The 15,292-nt window shown below is 39.3% G+C and overlaps 1 protein-coding gene across 2 annotated transcripts in view; it reads left to right on the plus strand.

The window, feature by feature from the left end:
- Positions 1-15,292, plus strand: part of zbtb20 (zinc finger and BTB domain containing 20) — a 109,109-nt gene that overhangs the window by 51,796 nt on the left and 42,021 nt on the right. The gene's annotated exons all lie outside the window — the stretch shown is intronic.

The raw sequence follows: 15,292 nt of genomic DNA on the forward strand, positions 1-15,292 counted from the left end.
TAAGTATCTTTAGAAGGTTTATAAATTTCAATGTTATAATTTTATCTTAACCTTTATATTAACCTTCCACTATGATATAGAAAAAGCCTTCTGTTTTATTTTTTTTTTGTGTTTGGAGACTGAGCAGAAAATGAGGTCAGCATATCATTCAGATTCATTTATATATTTATGCAACGTTGGTCAGTAAAATGGATCAGCATGAGGAACTGGAGCTTTCTGTGAGCTACTGTGTTTCCTATCACTGTGCAAAAGAAGCTGCCTTATTGCACTGCAGTAGTTTCTGAGAAAGTGTGAATTCACATCACTATGGAAACGTCTATTACTGATTCATTTCCACAGTTAAAGGCAACTGAAGTGTGAAGTATATTCGTAATCAAGTGTTTAAAATTCCTGAAAAGCAATGAAAAAGCCATATTTCAGAAAAACAATTACGTTATTAATCAGGCATTCACGATGATACGGGATCATTTCGGTATCAGCAGGTATTCGCTTAAGAAAAGCATTGGCATCAGACAGCTTTTTACCCCTGACTGATATTTCAAAGTGATATTTGTTGACGTGTGTATTGATGAAGATTGTTTAGGTGACGCTGCACTAAAATATCTGCCTTTTATTCATTTTACACCATAATAACCACACAGAAATACATGTTTTATTACTCTTTAATGCCAATCCAGGTGATCCCAATATCTACATTTTGGAAAGGTTTGTGTTTTGGCACATACAGTCTTATTTTTATTTGCTAAATTTAAGATTTTGGGGGAAAAAAAACTGTGGCCTGTGCAGAAGTATGGCATATTTTATATCTTTTATATGTTGTGTAATTTTAATATAATAGCAAATACACAGAAATTGTGCAGTAAAATTTGCACATCAATGTAATATTTAACGTCCTGTAGAGGATGTGTTAACAAAACATGCCATTTGACTGGATGTACATGAGAAATATCAGATATCAGCATCGGGCCACAGCCCCCAAATCGATGCCTCCCTATTATGAAGTTAGTTAGAGGAGCAGAGACGGAAATAGAGTAGAATATTTTGCCTCTGCTGACGTTTTTTCCTCACTGAAACACACACCTCAATCGCCCGTGCCACCAAAACGCAGCACAGAGGTGTTAACCCCCCCCTTTATCGTCATCGGGCCAAATCGGGACGTTGACGTTTGCTAAGAACCTTCCTGTACGATATAGAAAAGCCCTCTCTTTTGGGAGGGTTTTAACGTTTGGAGACTGGGCAGAAAATGAGGTCAGCATATCATTCAGATTCATTAATATATTTATGTCCATATTATGCACAGCCGGGGCTGCGACTTGTTAAAAATAAACAAGGCGGGTTTTCTCTGCTCACTTCCTGCCGCCCGGGCTCCATGTTGTTGCCATTAAAGGCCAGACTGATGCGGGAGGACAATGCACCAATGCGCTGTGCATTGTAAAGGCGCATTTGCATATTCAAGATTTATATTATTCACATGGCTGACATCCTTCCCTTACATCACCGAAACCCCCCCAAACCCTTCTCTCCCGCCTCCTCGTCTCTGTTTTCACCCTCCGACGCCCCCTCCCTCACCTTTCCCTCCCTCTTTCTCTCTCTCTTCTTTTCCACCTCTCTCTCTCACTCTCTCTCTCTCTCTCTGATAAAAATGATTTCCAGTCACCGCTCTGCATTCTTTATGAGCCGGGGCCCGGCTCATTTACGGCCGTCTCTGATTAACCTGGATTCTGCTCCTGTCCTTCCACCCCATCCGTTCCTTTTCTTTTCTCCACTCCCTCGCTCTCTTTCTCCCTCTCTTTTTGTCTTTCTGCCCGTCTTTTTTTCCTCCCCTCGTCTGTTCGGTGCGCTTTGTTATGGCAGCAGGGGCATGGCGGTGGCAGCCTGGAGTATTGTGTCTGACTCGCTCCCAGACAAACTGACCTCGAGGGATTTATTGACAGCTCTGCTCCACAAAGGCAGACACGCACACATACAGACGGAGAGGGAGAGAGAGTGAGAGAGAGAGGGAGGGAAAAAAATAGAGGGATAAAAAATGAATGGAGATCAATGACAGGACACGCATAGACAATCAGTTCCCTTACCTAATTTTTTTTAAATAATAAAAAAAAAAAGGTAGAGGAAAAGCACAAAAAAGAAAGAGAAAGATAGAGAGGGAGGGAGGAAAACATATGGATAGAAAATGAATGGAGGTCAATAACAGGACACATACAGAAAGCAGTTATCTTCATTTTTTATAGTAGCGGAAAAGCACAAAAAAGCATAAAACTCAAAGAAAGAGAGATAGAATGATGACAGCACTACAGAGAGAGAGAGAGAGGGGAGGGAAAAATATAAATGGATAGAGAAAGAATGGAGATCAATGGCAACATACAGAAGGGAAAAGGTTACCTTACCTATTAAAAAACAAAAAGGTGGAGGAAAGCCTAAAACTTAAAAAAGAGAAGATAGAGAGTGACGGAGAGAGACAGAGTGAGTGAGGAAAATAGACGGAGAGAAAATGAATGGAAATCAATGACAGGACAGAGAAAAAAAATCCCTCACAACCTATTTTTTAAAAACAGGTTTTAAAAAAGCGCATAAAACTCAGAGAGAGAGAGAGAAAGAGAGGGAGAGTGAGAGGGGTTGTTAGCTGCTATTTTTTGGAAGAGGGGGACATGAAGGAGGGAGACGGAAGGGAGAAGAAAATGGCGGCCTCCAAAAAAAAAGGGATCTAATTAATTTTGAAGGATCATCAGCCCCTTTCGTCCAAGACGAGAGAGAGAGAGAGAGAGAGAGAGAGGGATGGAGAAGGAGCGAGGGAGGGAGGGGACAGGGAGGGGAGAGAGAAAGGGTGAGCGAGAGGGGAGAGAGAGACAGAGAGAGAGAGAGAAATAAAAAAGAGAGAGGGCGAGTGAGAGGGAGAGAGAAAAAGAGATAGAGAGATAGGAAGAGAGAGAGAGGGAAAGAAAAGAGAAAGAGGAAGAAAGAGCGAGAGAGAGAGGGGGAGAGAGAGAGAGACCCCTGGACTGATTAGAATTCAGGGCAGGTAGGAGTCGGCTGCTGCTGCTCACCCACTGTGGGCCAGCCGAGAGAAATGGCACTGTGTGTGTGTGTGTGTGTGTGAGGGGAATGGGCCACGTCTGATGGAGTGTGAGCGAGTGTGTGAATGAGTGTGAGTGAGTGCGTGCACGTGTTTGTGTGTGTAAGTGTGTGAGATTGAGAGAAATGGTCTGATCGGGTGTGAATGAGCGCGAGTGTGTATGTCCGGAAAAAAAAAAAACGTATCTCTGTTTTCCTGATTTTTAATTTCTACGTCATTTGGTCACGGCAGCTGCCCTTTACACTCATGACGAATGGACCAAAAGAACTGCAGCCAAATTACTTGGAATTAAATCTCTATGTTAACCTAGATTAAAAAATAAGGAGAATTCCACCAATTTTCTATTTTTTGGTGTTATTCAGTCATTAAGATGGTTAATTGTAGAGAAACCTATTTCTTTACAGTGGTGGTGATGGGAACCAGGGGTCACCATGACTACAACACAAATATAGACATTTTATTTACTATCTAAACCCACCAGTGAACCTACAGTTTTCTGAGTTTTATATTAAATGTTGATGATGGTAAAATAGTAAAAAATCAGAAATAAATGATGTTTTCTTTGCCTCACAGTGCCCTGCATGAAAACTTCCACCATAAATGTATTTTAAAAATGTGTTTTTAAACCAAAATCTTCTCTAATCTATCATAAAACAGTGTGTCTGTCATCAGGCAGTGTATTCATAACCCTTTCATGTAGTAACTTTCTGTGAGGGAGCTTTTAGTGGTGGACATCTGGTTCCTATCACCACCACTGTGAACAATTCTGACTCTCTATGTTTCTCTAGAACAGAGCATCTCACACCAAACCACTCCAAATGACTCTGTTTACATCTTAACCATTTAATTATGCAGAAATTTCAGTGCGTCTCACTGATGTTACATTATATTTTAAGCACAAGTGAGACCTTCACAGCAACCTATGTTCATGTTTCAGAAAAGTAACTTATGTTGCACATGACTAACCTTGAAATCTAATCATTAAAATACTTCAAAAATTTTACATTTTGCAATATAATGTAAATCAGTTTGGCATCTCGCGCTTGAAACAGCCTTCACCATGACTCATCCATTATAGGTTATGAAAAATGTACATTTTAGCCCCACAGCATTCACTCCACCCTCTTACCTGAACACATTCACCTGTATGGAATATCTGAAATATTCCACAAGTCACGTGTTCAACAGGAATTTACATCACCTGAATTTCCTGAAGATTTCTCATTCTTATTTGCTTTATATTCATTGATAAGGTGGTATTGACTGATGGGGGTTCAACGTCCAAATTATAGACTGAAAGTAAAAAAAAAAATTTAATTAACGTCCTCACGCCTTTAATCAGCCACATTTTGTGTGTTTGCTAATTCTGTAAATTCCACAGATTTTTCAAAATGTCTGCATAATTAAAGGGTTAAGATGTAGACAAAGTCGTTAAGAGTGGTTTGGTGTGAGATGCTCTGTTCTAGAGAAACTTACAGAGCCAGAATTGTTCACAGTGGTGGTGATAGGAACCAGACCTCTAGCAGTCCACCTCTAAAAGCTCCCTCACAGGAAGTTATTACATGAAATGGTTATGAATTCACTGCCTGGTGAGACACTGATAGATTAAAGACGTAAAACATACTTTAAAATCCATTCATGGTGGAAAGACACATGTAGGGTGTTGTGAGACAAAATAAGCCCCGAGTTAAACACATAAATGAGCAAGTTAAATGCGTGTTTTCTAGATTTAGTGTCAAAAAAAATTAAAAAAGTAAAATTTTTAATAGTTACAAAGACCAAATTGCACCCCAATCATGGAATCACCCGTATATATACACATGTGACAGACGGAGAGAAACGACTGCGTGACTGTGAGTGAAAGTGAGAGTGTGAATGAGTGTGAATGAGAATTATTGAGCGTGTGTGTGTCTGAGAACACATCTGAGTGTGTGTGGGTGTGAGTGTGTATGCGCGTTTTTTAGGCTTTTGTTGTCCTCTTTCACTTCACCTCACAGACAGGTGGGTTTACACCCTGATATAAAATCAGCTTTTTGAGCCTGAAGGCCACGTCACGTCGCACTCGTCCAAAAATTCTAAATTAGTGTTTTTTTAATGAAGATAAGCACACCAACACGCGCGGTAACTCCCAGCACTGTTCAGTTTCTCAGCAGTGTTTCACCATTTACTACGTGAAATTACAGCCATATCAAGATCGCAGAAAGCCACAGTAGATCACATTTACACAGAGAAAGGCAGCATTTTAGATAAACAGACAAATGCAGACGGTAATTTACCTCTGCTAATGGTACTAGCTCGTTTCACCTCCCGTCTTTCAGTTCAAAACAGCAAGTTTGTGAAGAGGCACTAAACTGATGCCAACGTGTTAAATTCTGTTGAAAGTTTTATTTCATCAAATGTATAAACGTCTAGGCTGTGGCCTTTAAAGACGAAATGATACTTGAAATACCTGAACAATGCATGATATTCAGGTTTTCCAGTGATGAAGCGATGAAGAGATACTTAGAAATATTAAGTAAGAATAAAAAGTCTCAGTGGAGTGGGAATTTTTCCACACTTGGTTCTCCAGCTCTAGAACAGCAGGAGAGAACTTAATTCAGCATACACAAGTCTACACTGTACGTGTTTATGCAAATACTGAGAACCTTTAGAACAAATGTGTTTTATAAAGAAAGCTATCTTACAGAGTCGGATTTCTTGCTTATCTAGCTAACTTCAAGCTTAGTTCAGCTTAAGCCTGTCCCTCGACAGTAGGTCACTTTTTACTGGGCTACATCACTGTAGCAACTTGTGTTGTATGCCTAACCTGTTCCAGGGCTGCTTAAGCTGCCGATTTTAGATCAGGAACAGCTTTTCAAATCAGGGCTGTGCTTCTGGCCAATCAGGGCTGAGGTTCAGACCAGTCAGGGCTGAGCTTCTGACCAGTCAGGGCCGAGCTTCTGACCAGTCAAGGCCGAGATTCTGACCAACCAGGACCGAGTTTCTGACCAGTCAAGGCCAAGATTCTGATCAGACACGGCTGACGTTCAGACCAGTCAGGGCTGAGCTTCTGACCAGTCAGGGACGAGCTTCTGACCATTTAGGGCTGAGCTTCAAACTAATCACGGTTGTGCTTCTGACCAGTCAGGGCTCAGGTTTAGACCTGTCAGGGCTGTGCTTCTGACCAATCAGGGGCGAGCTTATAACCAGTCAGGGCTGAACTTCAGATTAATCACAGCTGTGCTTCTGCCCAATCAGGGCTTAGGTTTAGACCAGTCAGGGCTGAGCTTCAGACTAATCATGGCTGTGCTTCTGCCCAATTACGGCTCAGGTTTAGACCAGTCAGGGCTGAGCTTCAGACTAATCATGGCTGTGCTTCTGACCAGTCAGGGCTGTGCTTTCGACCAGTCAAGGCTGAGCTTCTGACTAATCACAGCTGTGCTTCTGACCATTTAGGGTTTAGGTTCAGACCACTCAGGGCTGAGCTTCTGACCAATCAAGGCCAAGTTTCTGACCAGTCAGGGCTGAGCTTCAGACTAATCACGGTTGTGCTTTTGACCAATCATGCCTCAGGTTTAGACCAGTCAAAGCTGTGCTTCTGACCAATAAGGGGCAAGGTTCTGACCAGTCAGGACCTAGCTTCAGACCAATCAGGGCCAAGCTTTAGACCCACCAGAGCCGAGCTTCTGACCAATTAGGGCCGAGCTTCAGACCAACTAGGGGCTGATGGAGGTGGACCCCTCCGGTTGCTTTTATTCTTTATCTTCATTGTCTTCACTGCTCTGAATGACTCTGTTTACGTCTTAATGATTTAATTAGGCAGAAATTGAGAAAAATCAGTGGAATTCCCTTTCAATACACATCCTTGTTGTAAGAATAAGACAGAATAGCATATTTCTCTCATTTCTCGCTTTTTAACACTGCCATTGAAAACACATAGAAGGATTTTTATGATTCCTCAGCCCTTAATTGCATGAACTAAGAAATACACGTGAAATAAACGTTTTTATGATTAAAAAAATAATTAACATTATTTAATCACTGGCATTATTAACAGAAATATTTGTAAAAATCGGAAAAAAAACATAATTTTGCACTTTGCAGTTTTGCATACTTTGCATTTTGTTGGCATAAGGCATCAGACCAGTAATCTGCAATGTACGCAATGTGAGAAAACCAGTACAGTACACAACACAGCTATAGAATGTAGTCACTGTGCCAGTTGTTGCCTCATGGAAACAGCATGCAATAAAATGTTAGAAAGAAAGACTACATGTCCCAAAAGCTCTTGCTTTTTTTTTGTGCTCTAAGTGTTGTCAAGTGTAGCTGGTACATTTCATTTACATTTTTCTCTCTGTCTTTTGAAGTTGATGCATATGTTCTTTCAGGTATATGCTAACGCTAATACGCTCTAGTGTTTGACCCTCGTCTTTGTAGATCCGATTTAATCTGTGTCATCAAATAACACAAGAACAACTGAGACAAAAGAAATGTAAAGACTTTTATATCATAGTCAGGCAAAAATGAGCAAATAACGTAGTTGTTGACAAGTCTTTGGTGCTATTGTGCTATAAGCGTTGTCAGGTGTATCTGGTACATTTCTTTTTTTTTCTCATTTTATTTGAACTTGAAGCCTATGTTCTTGTAGGTGTAGATGCTAATGCTAATAAGCAACTGAGAGAAGAACGACTAAAAAAGAAAGAGAGGGTAAAAAAGAGACTTGTATATTGTAGTCAGGCAACCAAAAACAACCAAAAAAAAGTTGTTTCCTTATGGCAACGGCATACAGTAAAGGGTAAAAAAAACAAAAGACTACATGTCCCACAAGCCCTTGCTTGGGGCCTTTGTGCTGTAAGCATTGTCAAGTGTAGCTGGTACATTGCGTTTATGTTTTCCCTCCTTTTTGAAGTCGAAGCATATGTGCTTTTAGGTATATGCTAACGCTGATACGCTCTAGTGTTTGACCCTCGTCTTTGTAGAGCTGACTTTATCTGTATCATCAAATAACACAAGAACGACTGTGAAGAAAGAGACAGAGACCTTTTGTTATTACTTACCTTCGCTCAGAGTGTGTGTGAGTGCGAACGCCAGCATGCGTGCGTGTGTGTGTTTGCGTGATATTACACAACCATGAAATTTATAAAATATTCAAGTGGCTAATGGAGTGTTTTGTTGAACCTTTTATTTCTTTTCCGTCTAATGTACCTTTAAAAAGCTTTTGAAAGATCTTTATACCATGCACCTTAATGAGGCCTCTTTATTAAGGCCCTGTAAGTGTGTGTGTGTATGCGCACACGCACACAAACACACACACACACACACACACACGTGCATTTCCCTCTATGCCAGTATCAATATGTATGAACCATTCATTGTCTGTGCCACTCATTGTGCATCATGGTATAGACAAAGCACCTTTGCTTCATAATGTGCGCCAGGCTTTGATCACAGCCCCCACTCCACTGCGCTTCATGCATATATTCTGTCAGCTCAGATCAGGATCAAAAGCCCCCCGCTTGCGTAGAATCTATGCCGTACAGTACGTACCACCGTCTAGCTCATTTCCAATTCATTACCTTTAGGGGCTCCGTTACCACTGCCTCATAATTAATGAGCGTCATTTTGCCGTGACGTTAATAACCACTCCAACTGCTTATGAAAGGGAACACTTAAACCTTATGCGCCGCTTCTTTGCCTACCTGAGATGCAAAATACGAAGGAGCGGTCTTATTATTCTTAATGCATATGGAAATTTTTTTTTGCTTTTTGGCGCATGTGATTCATGCTCAAATGAACTGTCGCTAATAAAAACAAAATTTGTGGCTTTAGCAACGGTGGATTAATTATTCTGCTTTAGCATCAACTCAAGCAAGATAAAACTTCAGGGTTTGCTTTAGGATGTTTGAAGAGTGGCTGAATTTTTAGGCTTTATTGAAAAAGTTAAAACTGGTGGGATTTTTCAGCTTTAGCATGATTGAAAATGGGCTGGATTGTTCATCTTTAACAGGAATGCTAGCACAAGGAAAACTGTGCCTGAATTTCTAAGCTCAACATGTTTATTCTGTGGCTGATTTTATCAGCTTTAGCATGAATGTTGGCAAAACCGGTTGAATTTTAAGTGTTAGCATCAATGTTTGCTTGGTAAAACCGTGGCTGATTTTCTTTAGTTTTAATATGAATGTTAGCAAGATAAAACTGTTTGAATTTTAGCTTTAACACTGAGGTTAGCATGGCAAGACTGTGGCTGATTTTTCAGCTTTAGCATGATTAGCATGATGGCTGAATGATGAAACTTTTAAGCTTTAACTGATTAAAAACTGTGGCTGATTTTTTTTTCTTTAGCATTAATGTTAGACAGACAAAACTGTTTCAATTTTAGCTTTAACACTAATGTTATCTTGATAAAGCTGTGGCTAATTTTTTATCATTAGCATAATACAACTGTGGCTGATTTCTTTGGCTTAGCATAGTGAAACTGTGGCTGATTGTGCAGCTTCAGCATGTGACTGATTTTTAGCTTTAGCATGATTAAAATATGGCTGTTTTAAGCTTTACATATTTCATGCGTGTTAGCCAGATAAAACTTATGACACAATTTTTAGCTTTTAGCTTCAACATTATAGTTTTCATAGTAAAAACTATCTATTTAGCCAGTATAGAAACTGTGAGGGATGTTTTTCCTGTCAGCAAAATGAGGCTATACAGCATAAATAGTAACTTGTCATCAAATTATGGGATGTCACCCAGAGATTATGTCCCAGAGATTGAAAGGAAATGTGACAGGAAATGTTTCATTTAAATTCATGATATACTGTGTAATTACGTTACATGATACACATTATATTACATTGTACACCTTCTGACACAGTTTTTTAGGGACAGTGTAACACACACACAATTTGAGTGAGAGATAAAGAGATAAACACAACCCACAAACATCAAGCACATAATTATTTAATTATCTAAAATCAAGAAAACAAGCCACCCTCGTGCCCCGATAAGCCCACTGAAGTATTTTTTTCTTTTTTTCCCTCTTACAGTCTTTTATAAAGTAGCGATTGTTCCAGTGCAACGTCCTCTCGAACCTCGACCTGACACCCCACCGCTTGAATTTGGGTCACCGTCATGAATAGTTGATGCTTTGTGCCAAAAATCATTGGCGTGCAGGTTCTCTGACGGGCATTAAGTATTAGCGGGATGCCGCACTTTAGCTTTGTTGGACACTTTTATTAAAGTCTTCATACATATAGAAGCTTTCAGTCTGTTGCAACAGACAGAGCCAGAGCGGGTTATGTGCTTTATGTGAAATTACACATCTGTAATGTTGTTGATATGCTAATGCTGTTCAGAGATGTTCTGAATTAGGTTCATCATACATATTTCATATAAATGCCTTTTTTAGGTTCTGCCTCATCGTCCAAGTATTGTTACCTCTTTAAAATGCAGTTATTATTGTTGTTTTGCTACACGTTCGACTTACATCACACTGTTTTTATATGACAGTACATATTTGATTACATAGTCAGGAGCATAAGTATATTTAAATTCTGTATTGAACGAATGACAACTGGTTTGCATTCGTTTCAGAGTCAAAAATGACAGAAATATGACAAAATGATGTTTTATCTTTCCACAAAACAAAGCAACACATTTTCATCAAATTCAAATCATAATAAATTTTCTTTTCTTCTATTTACAAACACTAATGTGGTATGGATTAAAAACTTGTGAGAGATTCTCTGCTTCTTTGAGTGAGCTACGAGACAGAAATAATTCAAATAAAGCATTTCAGGGTGTATACATACCACAGGAGAGTTTAAAAGGGGAACTCCACCAATTTCTCCAAATTCTTATATAATTAAGTTATATAGGAATATATTAGGTTAGGGTGTAAACAGAGTCGTTCAGAGTGGTTTGGTGTGAAATGCTCTGTTCTAGAGAAACTTACAGCCAGAATTGTTCACAGTGGTGGTGATGGGAACCAGACGTCCACCTTTAAAAGCTCCCTCACAGAAAGTTATTACATGAAATGGTTATGAATACACTGCCTGATGTCTGAGACCATGTTTTATGATAGTTTTGAAAAGATTTTGGCCTAAGTTGTATATTTTCTTAAATCCATTCATGGTGGAAGGATACATGCAGGGTAATGTGAGGCAAAATAGTCCCCAAATAAAACTTTTAATTTCCCATCATCAACATTCCATATGAAACTCAGTAGATTCGTGTAGGTTCACTGGTGGTTTTGGATAGTAAATAAAGTGTCTTAATTTGTGTTGTAGTCATGGTGACCCCTGGTTCTTATCACCACCACTGTAAAGAAATCTGAACCATTTCACACCAAACCACTCTGAATGACTCTGTTTACATCTTAAACTCTGAATTATGCTGGAATTTTTAAAAAGCAGTGAGCATCATAAGATACACGTACAGATTCACACAGATAAATGATATGTATGGACAGCATGTGATGGACTCCTGGGGCAGTGTTAAAAAAATTCTCTGCATGTGACAAATGCAAAAGTTTGGACGCCCCCTGGTCAAATGACATAAATAATAAAATAAAATACTGTTAACACATCATCTACAGAGAACACATTGCTGCACATTTTAATACATAGTTACTATTTGTTTGCTTAATTTAACACTCTGGAGGAACAAATAAAACACAAAATGTGGCCTTTTTGCAAAAGTTATGGCACATTTTTTATTTTGTGTTTTTTGCCAATATGTTAAATATTAAGTATTAAAATGTGCAGAAATGTGTTGTATGTAGAAGATGTCTTCACTTATCTTCAAGGACATGAAGTCGTTGTGCATAAGACTAGATTAACAGAGGAAAGAGATTTTTCTTTCCAGAAAACATATTTAACAGAAAACTACACAGAATCCTCAACAACTAAATCTAATATCAGCTGTTTGAGTGGTCAGTGTGTTACACTTTACCTTTATTACAGCTTCCATTCTTTTTAGAATTACTTTCAGTTTCTCAAAGAAATCTGCAGACACACCTCCAAAGTTCAGCCTTAGAAGTTGGTTGATCATTTTCTGAAGTAATCAAACATTCAGTGGCGTCGAGGTCTGGACTCTGGTGTGGTCGGTGCATTCTTCTGAGAACAACAAAAAATGTTATGTGTTACAGTGTAAGACTGTAAGATTCATATTTAATTGGACCATTTCTAAGAGTGCAAGATTCAATTTATTGTTAGCTGCATTAGCCTTGTAGTTCCAGTGCTGAAACTAAAGAAGGGAACATGTCTTGGGTGATCGACTACAGGGGCGAAGGGGGTTACGTAACTGGGCTTTTAGCTAAACTAACACTTTAAAAGTGTATGTGTAGTTAATTTTAAGACTGTTGTGTCCTCCTGGTTTTAATCCACAATGGGGAAAAAAGACCACGTCTCCCTGTTAGGGAAAATATGAACGTCCCAGTCACATGACCAGTAATTCGTTAGCATCTTTTCTTTGTTTTGTTTTGTTCTCCAGCTACAAAGTCAGAAGAGAATTTTGTCTGAGCTTCCAGACTGACCTCTTTGTACAGAATCACATATCAAATTTGAGATTTTGCGCAATACGCCCCTTTAATAACTCGGGCTCTTTGAAGCACGTGTGCAGTGCACGTATTGATTGCGATGGCTTTCATTCATTTGGTAGTATCTGACTACAGTGCGTTTGGGTAGTGTCTCTGTGTAGTGCAAATCCGCATGGCCCGTTCACCCACTGACTGAGAAGAGGGGCGTGTGAGGAAAAGCTGGCAGGCTTTTGATGTAGAAGATGGCAGAAAATAGTTGATAAGCAATGTCAATGTTTGTGCCCATGCTCCGTGCTACTGGAGAGGGTGAGATACAGACTGGATGGTGTCTCCATTTCTGTCTTTTTTTTTGTAGTGTCTTTCTTATTTTTCTCTGTTTTTCTGACTCTTGCTTCTCTTGTCTTGATTTTTTTGGGAGTGTAGAGTGCGTGTATGTGTTTGGACTGCGAGTTCAGGTTGGGGATGTCAAAATAATTTGCATTTTACTGTGCTACATAAAGGATTAATGAACCCCTGTGGCCTGGAACTTCAACTTCAGAGTTCGCCCACTTTCTAAAACTTCATCTGACTCGCCATTTGTTTCATTTCAGCAGTAAATAGGGAGGAGGAATTCTTTTGTGCTCGAATCGCCTGCGCTGCTGATAAATATAGTGCTATAGAGCACGTAATATCTCACCACTGTCCCAGTCACAGCAGGACACGCTAACTGGCCGAGGCCAAGGCCCAGTGCTTTAAGAATACTACATATATTTCAGTAAAATACTGATGGATTTGTGATCTCCGGAGTATTTTCAGATCATAACACTTCTACGTCTACTCGGGCGTATTAGTGAGTAAAGGGATCTACTGTTTACCATTTTTACCATTCAGATTTATTACTAATTCTTTTTTTGCATGTAATTTTATTATCTTTTGTTGGTGAGAGCATCTGTACTGCTCTGTGATTGGTCACATTTCTGACTTTGGAGCTTTAGCGTATTATTTTAGACCAAAAGAATCCCAAAAAGACAAGAACAGAGTCGTACAAACATCAGTTCTTCTCCTGACAGATATACTAAAAGTTCCTCTGCATTTCTATAAGGCTGTGTTGAGACTTCAGGCAAAATGAATTTGTTTCTTAAATCAGATCTTTTGAGACGACTGTCTGCACTGTTATTCCCAAGTGTTCAGATCGGATTTGTGTGTCCAGACATCACCAGCCTATCTGCATGGGTTGCCGTGGTAACAACGAAGGCATCGGTAAATACGTACATGCTGCCGGAGAGATGGAGGCGCATCATTCCGCCTTCCACACTCTTTAAAATTCTCTTCATAAGCAAGAATCTTTAGCATTCTTCTTAAATCTGAGCGCTTCCGTCACTCTGGATTTGACATCGTCGTTGTTGCATTGAGAGTGATGCAAAAGACACTTGAAGACACTGAAACCCGATCTGAGTAGCCAGAGTGACCTGACTGAGACGCATCTGTAAAAATTTGATTGGAATTTTTTTTAAACCACGTCCAAATGTGGTTTGAATCCAAGTTGCAAAAATCGAATTTCAAGTGGTGTGTTTGGTGTTCAGACTATCAAAATCAGTCTGGATCCGATCCGGATTTGACAAAAATCGGATTTAGGCTTGCAGTCCGAACACAGCCTAAGTTACTCAGCATATAAGTAACTTCTTTGACCTGATACTTTTGTACGTCTACTAAAGCTGTTTTCTGGGAAGGTACATTTACTGCAGTCGTTATTTTACCCAAATATTAATACTTTTATCTGAGTATTGATTTATTGTACTCCACTCATTTCTGGAATACATTTCAGGTTTGATATGATTTTGTTTAGGTGTTGAAAATGTTCTTGGTTCCACAGACCTCTAGTTTGGTTTTCATGTTCTCCAGTAGAACCAACAAAAACTAACAAAATAAACCCCAACCTCTACAATCTAAGCTCTTCAGAATAAACACCCAGTCATTTGAGTGGGCGTGTCCATAGCTTAAACCACACCCACTACCCACCCACTTTACTCTGATAGGCTGCACCCAGATTCCTAGTTTTGATCACCGATGATGGTTATATTTCAGTACACCATTTCAGATGTTATTTCAGTTATTCTTTTTGATATTATTATACAATTATTATTATTATTACTATTATTATTATTACATTATCAGTCAAAAGATTTAACAATAATGGCATTAATGTATGTTTTCCACAAACTTAAGGGAATATGGCAACATTTTCCAGCCTAATCTCTGTTTGCTGTAGAGCAGTGTGGTGTGGTCAGCTCTATTATAATAGAAGCTTCAGCATCTGCCCATTGATTTCTGGTATAATTGTGTTTTGAGTCGCCACGTTTTCTGTTCTTTTCTAACTTCAGGCAAACATGTTGGTGTTAATCGACCGTATGGTACAGACACAGCAGACAGAGATTAGATACAAAAATGCTGGAATATTCCTTAAAGGGGCCATATTCTAAACATTTTACCCTGTTTTATGGACCAAAAACAATAATTCATTTTAACACGACAATTTCCCAACCCTTCTTTATCCCTTTGGCTGTTTGTGTTACTGACTGATCAATGTAAATGAACTCTGTTCTGACCGGCTGCCTTATTTCAAAAGCAGGGCCGAAACACTTTTTGTAACTTCGGGGTGAATGGGCGGGACTAAACTTATGTAGACTGAATATGCAGCTTTGTTAATGTTTGACATTAATGGTTTTGCA

This window comes from Colossoma macropomum, unplaced genomic scaffold (assembly GCF_904425465.1).
Source record: "Colossoma macropomum unplaced genomic scaffold, Colossoma_macropomum, whole genome shotgun sequence".
NCBI lineage: Eukaryota > Metazoa > Chordata > Actinopteri > Characiformes > Serrasalmidae > Colossoma > Colossoma macropomum.